Source organism: Macaca fascicularis, chromosome 12 (genome assembly GCF_037993035.2).
Source record: "Macaca fascicularis isolate 582-1 chromosome 12, T2T-MFA8v1.1".
NCBI classification, from domain to species: domain Eukaryota; kingdom Metazoa; phylum Chordata; class Mammalia; order Primates; family Cercopithecidae; genus Macaca; species Macaca fascicularis.
In genome coordinates, this window is record NC_088386.1 from 110,474,978 (window position 1) to 110,484,457 (window position 9,480).

Consider the following 9,480-nt stretch of genomic DNA (forward strand, 5'->3'; position numbering starts at 1 on the left):
GAAAATTCCAAAAAAAAGCAAAGATGGGTCACCTCTACATTGTGAAGAAATCATGCATCTTGATGACAACCCTTCTTTTCTGCAGTCAGTTTACTGATTAGTGGAACCCCCTTCCCTCTACCCATTTCAGGTACTCACTACACTGCATTTCATCAGAAATTGTCCTTGTATCTCTGTAGGAATTTGAGTAATGCCATCTGTCAATAGTAGTTGCTCTGTTGGCCTAATCTATTGAAAGCCTAATTGGTACCAGGCTCAACTGTAGAACTGAAGGCTGGGCCACTGGTAAAGCATCAGTAAGCAAGCAAGAGATGTATTTTTGAGCAAGAATCCCTTTCCAAGTTTACGGAAATAACTATATGAGGATGATCATGTGCTCTGGAAACTCACAAGACCAGTCTTGAAACCAGTTGTCAAGAAGTTTCCTGTGTTACAATTTTACGAACAGGTAACAAAAGGATACTACAAAATATCTTGCAGATAAATTGAGGTTATGGGCTATAAAAACTATGACATAATTTTTAAATTATAAGTATAAAAATGTTTGAGGTACTTGCGTGTACATTTGTATCTGTGTAAATAGTATAGGTCTATATATCTATAGAAATGTAAAAAGGTATGAACGTTATGGCAGACTGATGGCTGTGTCATTAAGATCAAATATTCACTATGTTTCCATCTGCCTAGTATACTCTTTTGTACCTAAAAATTGCAGACCTGTTTAGCCTACAGTATATTTACCCCATCTTTGCCTTGCTCGAGGCACTTTATTAGCTCTTCTTCATACATTTAATTTCCCATCCCTAATCATTTGTGGCTCATGTGGTTCATCGATTTCAGAGGGAGGCTGAACATGAGGGAAGGAAAGTTGCAGAGGGGAATGAAAATCAAACTGCCATGAAACCTAAAATCATTGCAGTGGCAATGAAATAGATGTATTAAAAGAAAATATTTCTTATTAAATGTTCAAATATTAACATAAGAATATAGTTAGGATTTTTGCTTTTGTTTTTTTTTGTTTTTTTGTTTTTTTGTTTTGCAATTAGACAGTTATTTCTGCATAAGAGGGCTTAGCTTCCATTTACCTGCTATGTTTATTATCTGATGTGGCCTTGTAAGGCACTACTTCTATAAGATAAAGCGAAAAACTTCCCTGGGTATCCAGGTCTGCACACTTAACCTGCACTTGGAGGATAACATTATCCAAGCCACTCTGTTTATGTAAGGCACACTCGTATCCTGCTGACTGGGCTACTTTCAGTTTCCCCAGAAAACCTAACAAAGTTCCAGAAGGTTCTCAACCATCAGTTGCCTGTTTCTCAGCCTGAAAAGCATCCTGCTCTCAGGAATGCTAACTTTAATTGCCTGAGTTTGCTTTAGATATCCACCTGCACCTTCTGGTTCATGAGTTATTGAGCACTGTGCAAGGCACACTTTGGATATACATAGTGTAAAAGGTACCACCCATAGATAAGAGCAGAGTCAGTGTCCTATTTCTCCTCCCCTTCCTCCAGTACAGTGACTTACAGCAGCAGCCAGGCCACTGGCTACCAAGACTCCAGAGTCAGGAGCCTGTAATAGCTTCGGTAGAATATCACAACTGGGTCTTTATTTTTTAAAAAACCTTCTTGGAATCAACTGTCCTCCAATGAGCAGGGAGGTCAGGCTCACAGCAGCAAAGCTGTAAAGTGATTCATCTGAAAAAGCATAAAGTAACTTAAAAATGGGGGAGGTGCACAGAATTATATTTCGCAACACCAATGGAGCATGCAATGACACATTTCCTTTCTTTGCACTTGGAACATATATCTGTAATCACATATTCCATCCCATTGATTTTCACTTGCAGAAAATGGAAGGCTAGTCATCAAACTCATATGCCTATTGAAATGATGTCAACTCAGAAAAATACTCTGTTTACTGTATAATCTATATTTCAGTACATAAAAATCCACAGTGTGTAGGCTGGGTATACAGCACTATACTATTTTCTTTAGTTGTCTTCTGGAGAAATAAGAGTATATTGGAAATGCATTATGTTTACATTGAAATACAACTAGAAATATTTTTTCTAACCTTCTCAGGTTCACAATGAAATATAGATTTTTAAAATTGGTTAATTTGAACAATTGCATATTCAGCATCACCAGAACTGAGGTTGAACAGAATAATCTGGCCCAAAGTAATTTAAGACCTGATTTATGCATAAACTGGATCATTGTAAAGGTCCACTTCTTAATGGCTCTGTAGATATCATGAGAATCATGTGTTTAAGGCCGAATGCTTTCCTTCTTTATATAAAGGATTTATTCTAAGTGAACATCTTTTCATTTTATTGCCACAAGAACATTTAATATGAGATCTACCCTCTTAAACAATTATGTGTATAATACAGTATTGATTATAGGTACAATGATGTACAACAAATCCAAGAACTTAATCATCTTGCTTAACTGAAACTTTGTGTCTGTTAATTAGCAACTCCTCATTTCTCCCTCCCCACACCACCCAATCCCGGAAACCATTCCGCTGTTTGACTCTATGAATTTGACTATTTTAGATACCTTACAGTATTTGAATATTACAGTATTTGTCTTTGTGTGACTGGCTAATTTCACCTAGCATAATGTCCTCAACTTTCATTCATGCTCTCATGTTGCAGAATTTCCTTCTTTCTTAATGGCCAAATAATAGTCTATTATATGTATACACCACCTTTCCTTTATCTACTCATCTGTCAATGAACGTTTAGGTTGCTTCTAACTTTTAGCTATTCTGAATGGGGTTGTAATGAACATGGGAATATATGAACATCTTTAACTTTTTACTTAGACTATACAGAAAGGTGTACATACTCTAAGTATATTTATAACATAGGGTGTATAGGGTATATCACTAGCAGCTCAGAAGTTCCCATGTACTGTTTCCCAGGCAGTACCCTTACTGCCACCAAGGATAACCCCACCAAAAATGGCTGAACTTCCAGGAGCATAACTCACTTGTGCCTGGTATGAAACTATGTAAATAGAATAATGCAGTGTGTATCTTTTGAACTTACCATCTTCCGTGCAACATTTTGTTTGTGAGATTTGCCCATATTTCTCTTTAGGAAAAAAAATTTGATTTCATTGACAGAGCTATACCCCGTTATTTCCTAGGTGAGGTATAATTAGTATTTTACAAACTAAAATCTCACCCAAAGATCAGAGAATATGAAGAAATGGGAAGAAATCTCTGAACTTACACTTTCTTCTTCCAGAAATTTAGTGACGCATTAATTTAGTAGTTTCCTAGACTCCTCCATTGGAAGCTGCTTCTAGGCAGGAGGTAAAGTTAAGCAGATGTGGGGCCAGGTTTCTATTTTTGAAGAGGGCTTGCCCTTCTTTGTATTATTTTGTCACTTCTAGCTGAATTTGTTCATTATCATTTTCTCCTTTCACTCTTCAGTAAAGTCTTTCGTTGGCCTAGAAAAAAAGCAAGACTCCCTGACAGGCAAGTTCAGAAAAATCAGACCTGAAACAGAGAGAGGAAAAAGCCTCTTGGCAACCAGGGTGGGGTCATTGGAGACGAGAGGGACTACAGAACCGTTTCCTGAGAACAGCTCCTCCTAGTGGGAATTGTGCGCCCTAATCTCACCCTGAGTCACCTTGACTTTCCCCACCACCCACTCCTTCTCCTGGCCGTCTCTTTTCTCAGCTCCCATCTTAGGGAGCGGCAGACTCACACCTGGACTGGGTCAGGTCTCTCATGGTGTTCTCCCATAGCCTTCTGGACTTCTCTTTTTAAAAACTCATCATTCCTTAAGTAACTTTTTATGAAATAAAAGAGCTGTCCCTTCCGCCCCACTTTCAGTTGATGAGGCACTTAGTGTGCCTGGCACATAGATGTTCAACTAATATTTATTGAATGAGTGAACGCGGTGGCTCAAGCCTGTAATCCCAGCACTTTGGGAGGCCGAGGCGGGCGGATCACAAGGTCAGGAGATCGAGACCACAGTGAAACCCCGTCTCTTCTAAAAATACAAAAAATTAGCCGGGCGCGGTGGCGGGCGCCTGTAGTCCCAGCTACTCAGGAGGCTGAGGCAGGAGAATGGCGGGAACCCGGGAGGCGGAGCTTGCAGTGAGCCGAGATCGCGCCACTGCACTTCAGCCTGGGCAACAGCGTGAGACTCCGTCTCAAAAAAAAAAAAAAAAAAAAAAAGAAAAAATTAAAATACTGCAGGCATCCTCAAGACACAAAATTATTTTTACTCCTGAATGTTTTCACTTGTTTTCTTCTTGGTGTTCTTATTTTAGGAGGGATATGTAAATTTCTCTAAATAAATGAATCTTTAGTATCAAATAAATCCACTTTTTCCAAACAAAATTTCTCATTTCCAGGAATATATGTATTACAGTTTTCTTAATTTAGAAGTCCAACTGCTCAGCATTTTGACCACCAAATGAATAGAAGGTCAGTAAAGCAAACACACTTGATCAGAAAGAGGCACATTATTCCCTCTCGGCCAAATGGATCAATGTAGACTGTCAAATTGACATTTTTAGAAAGACTTGCAATGTGCATATTTCTCCTCACATCTAGTAGACCCACTTAGAGGGAATCATTTGGCAGAGAGAGAGGAGATAATGAAGATGTTGTATGTTTTTACGTTTGCATGTTTTTATCTGAACCTACCCTTTTCTTCAGGAAAATTAGACTTGTTGGCTTCATTTTTACTTCTGAGATTCTTAGAACACAAGGAAATTTATGAAAATAATCAACAGAACATGTTAACACCAAGTGTTTGGACTTTCTTCTCCGATGATGCAGATGGCCATCTGATGGGACCACTCTTTGCAATTGCAGATGACCAACATCACCAAATGATGGTCTGATCTGGCAGCTATATTAAGGTCAAATAAAATTTCATTCAGAGATTTTTTGGCAGTGGGAGTATTTCGAAACTGGAATGGGCTTTAGAGTGTATGAGTTACTTAATATGATGGGCATTAATTATTAGCAGTCTAAAAATAAAGGTATTTACATTCCTACTACTTCAAACTTATTTATAGTACATGCTTTTACATGCAAAAGCAAAAATCCTATAATCTTGGAAGTGCAACCAGTTCCCAGAAACTTGTAGCCATTATCACTTTGGTTCTTTTCTTCAGGTCCCCCCTCTTTTTTTTTTTTTTTTTTTAAACACTGCTTGCTCTTAAAATCTTTCATCCTATAAGTGATCCACAGTATATCCCAATTAAGAATTCTTTCAAGTTTTTTCCCATAGTCTACCCAATTATCCGAAACTCTCAGCCAAAGGAAAGGAAATCTTATGTAAAATTATTTAATGTGTTATTTTAGTCCAAAGATAACTTACCAAGCATTCCTAATCATTTGCCACATGGAAGGCACTGGGATTGATGTTGAGGGTACAAAGATGAATACAAGTCTTTTTATCAAAAGCCTGATAATCCAACGGAGAGACACAAAGTATCAACAAACTTTCAACAGATGGAGGTTTGCATACGATGGGATGGAGCATAAAAGATTGTTAGTTCAAATTAGGTTTCAGAGAGGGTTTTTTGGAGAAAAAAAGATATACAGCTGAGCCTGAAGAGATGAACAAGCACTAACCAGATGCAGAGAGATCCAGCTGAGGGGCCACCAATAAAGACATGCAGCATAAATCAACATCTCATGTGTGGGGATTCAGATGCACAACCACGGTACTGACAGACTGAGAGATGGCCCCAGGGAGAGGGGTGTAGATCAAGCCAGTAAGGACCCTGGGAGCACTGTTAAGAAATTACACTTTTTGGCTGGGTACAGTGGCTCACGCCTGTAATCCCAGCACTTTGGGAGGCCAAGGCGGGCAGATCACGAGGTCAAGAGATCAAGGCCATGTTGGCCAACACGGTGAAACCCTGTCTCTACTAAAACTACAAAAATTATCCAGGCGTGGTGGTGCTTGCCTGTAGTCTCAGCTACTCGGGAGGCTGAGACAGGAGAATCGCTTGCACCTGGGAGGCGGAGATGGCAGTGAGCGAAGATCGCGCCGCTACACTGCAGCCTGGTGACAGACCAAGGCACCATCTCAAAAAGAAAAAAGAAAGTACATTCTCATCTCTAAGTTGCTAGGAAACCACTAAGTGTTTTTGAAAGAAGGAGCAGCATAGCCCAATGTGCACCTTGGAGAGAGGATTCTGGCTCTAGCTACACCATAAAATGTACCTGAGGAAAGTGATACTAAATGTAAGCAAGACTAGATGGTAGCTGTGCTCAAAACAAGAGATAGTGAGAGCTGCCACTAGATAGGTTTTCATAGGGACAAAACAAAATGGACCCTTTATGCTAAATCTAAGCAATGAAATTATGAGGACTTGGAAGCTGAATAAAGGAATTAAAGGGAAGAAGCAGTGTAACTTGAGTGAGCTGTGAAATAGAAGGGAAGAATAGATTTGGATTTGTGTAAATATGATGAGTTGAGCTTTAGACATTGAGTGACAGCAAGATAGCTAAGTATCTCTCTCCAATAGTCCATTGAATATTTGAGTTCGAAGTTCAAGGCCAAGTTCAAGATAGGAATGCAAGTGAAGGAGTTTTAAGAACATAGATGACAAAAACATAAGCAGGTAAGATTGCATAAGAACAGACTATTGACCTGGGATAATACCAAAACACATAGAAACAAGCCAAATGAAGACACGCTGTGACCAGGATCAGATTATAAATAATGTATAGCCATATGTTCTTCTATATTCTCTTCATGCTAAGAATCTTACTTAGTGTTTCCAGTGGTGAAAATAGTGTTCATTAAGTCTTGTCCACCTATATTTAGAGAAGAAAAGTCAAAGGCTAATGACAGATTAATGATGAGCAACATTTAAGTAACCTAAGTGAAAATTGATTGTTATCTCAGAAAGATTCAACAGAACGCTTTAGCATTACATATCAATGTAGATAAATACATATATTGCCGGATAAAGGGTGTGTGAGCAATTTATTCTTACACAAATAAGTCTTACCTATACACGCTGAAATGTTCATTTTTCAGTCCATTAGGTTCAATTTAATGCATATAGAACATGTCTAGAATCAATAGGACTTTGAAGGTTTCATTTTTAATTTCACTCAGATGAAAAATTCTGTATGCTGCTTGATAGTTCCAGCATTTAGGCAGCATCAGCAACAGGCCCCTCAGGAAGCATGAGGCCAAGGTTAAAGTGCTTCTAAGTCAAGACGCTCAGATACCCAAAGAACCAATTTTCGTTGTATTGCATGTCTTCTGGTATTTTATGGGCATGCCCAGAATCTGAGAGTGGAAGGGGTGCACTGGGACTAATTTCAGTTGCAGATATATAACTCCTGGCATTACATTTTCCCTAACTTTCACAAAATTCAAGGTTACTGCTTTGGCTTATTAGTCTTCAGCTAATTTTGTATTATGCACTGGAAACAAAAGTGGAAATGCTGTCTCTCCCAAAGTATAGAAATCAGTGTAATGCGAGATGTGGGTTCCAGTTTCTGCTGAATTTACAAGTACTTTCTAAAGAAGAAACAGCTTAAATGACTTTCATTCATGACTAAAGTAGTCATTGTGTATAAAGATGATGCCCCTGATTCTCCTGGCCAAGTGGCATTCCCTTAGATTGATTCTTTATTGTAACTATAGATTTGCATATCTCCACCAATGGCCATATCCCCATTCATAGCTCTACCTGCAAAATGGCAGATTCGGAGTAGAACGAGAGTTGGGATGACCGTGAATGTAGTTTATGAGAGCTCACCCTGGCAGCAGATCAAACACAATCCAAAAAATGTACTCAGGGGAAAGAATTCTCCTATACTATTTTACTAGCCCACGTGCTTCACACCCCGTGCTTCATGGACCCATCATCTCTGGTGATCCCTGCGTTAGTCAGACTGAATAGCTTGCTGAACAACACTTTATACCCAATCATATACTCATATAGTATTTTGCAATTTCAACATATTTTCACATATGCTATTTAATTTTATATTCTATAAACTCACTATAGTAACAAAGAGCTGTTATAATTGTTTATCTTATTAGGGGAACTGAAGCTCCAAAAAGTTACATAGCTAGCACAGAATGACATAACACATGGTGGAACTTGTCTAGAAGCTAAGCACCTCCTAGCTTCTAGAGTAGCATTATCTTCACTCTACCCCAAGCACCCTGTAAAAATTAAAAAAAAAAAATTACTGAGGTCTCACTCAGGCTAGAAATAGGGCCTAATGTCATGTAAAAAAAACATTTTCTTGTAAAACAAACTTTGTCTTTGATATCCCTTTTTCCCAGAGCCCTATTTCTCCCCCCATCTTTCTACCTTCCAGACCTGGATTTAGCATCCTCAGAAAGCCTCAGCATGCTGAGAAGAGTCATTCCCATCTCTTCCTACTGGTACTCTGCAGACTCAAATATGATCTCCTCTCTGAATATTTTCCCTTTTCTCCTGGAATCACTTATTGCTTCCTCCTATAAGCTATCAGAGGATAGCTTTTTTTACACACATTTTAACAGCACTTATTACATTATGTTTTAATATTTCCTCCTATCCATTTTTCCCCAGGACTTTGAGCTCCTGAAAGACAAGTAGACAATTTTCATCCTTGTATTAACCATAGCTCCTAGAAGAATCTCTGGCACATGAAAGATGTTCAATAAATGTTGGGTAAGTGGACCTGAAAACCTTTTGCCAAAAGTGTTGATGACAATGGGCCCACTCCCTTAACAACAACAAATGCTTATAAATGTTAAGATATGCCATCAGGAAAAGGGAAATACTTGGCACAAAGTAATGAATTTCTCAAGATGAAATATCACAATGAATATAATTTGGGAATGTAAGGACAGTGCAATCTTATTGTTTCTCGAACTGTATCACATAGGCAAATTCCAAAATGAATTCAAATTACTTTAAGTCAAATATTTATAGTGGACATTTGGCATTCATCAGCAATACTTCCAGAGTCCTCTATATATCCTTAAATTTGCTATTCCAGAACATTTTGCATGGATCTTGATTTTCTCCAAAATCACATTCTATTGAAGGTCACCTGTTTCCTTTTCCTTCTCAACCCACAAGTTTTACCAGTAAATTTTTATAAACCCATGTCTCTTATTTTATACACATACAAAAATTGTAGTTGTAAGCACTTAGTGATGTACAATAAAGACTGCTTAAGAAGAACCACAGTCATATTGAGATGCACATGCTGGGAGCAGTAAAATTTCAGAGCCCTCTGGAGGTCACTTGGGAAAATTCAAAACCACAAGTGTCAAATCTGCGAATGCAAAGAGTCTAATGGATACTAAGTGCTTATTATATGCAAGACATTGTGGTGAGTGCTGCAGAGAATTCAATATGCATAATTGTCTCTGTTCTAAACATTTTACTAATTAATCCAGTGCCTCTATCTCTGTTGTATCACCATTTTTGTTGACATTTTTACTTAATAGAACTTTCTATAGAAATA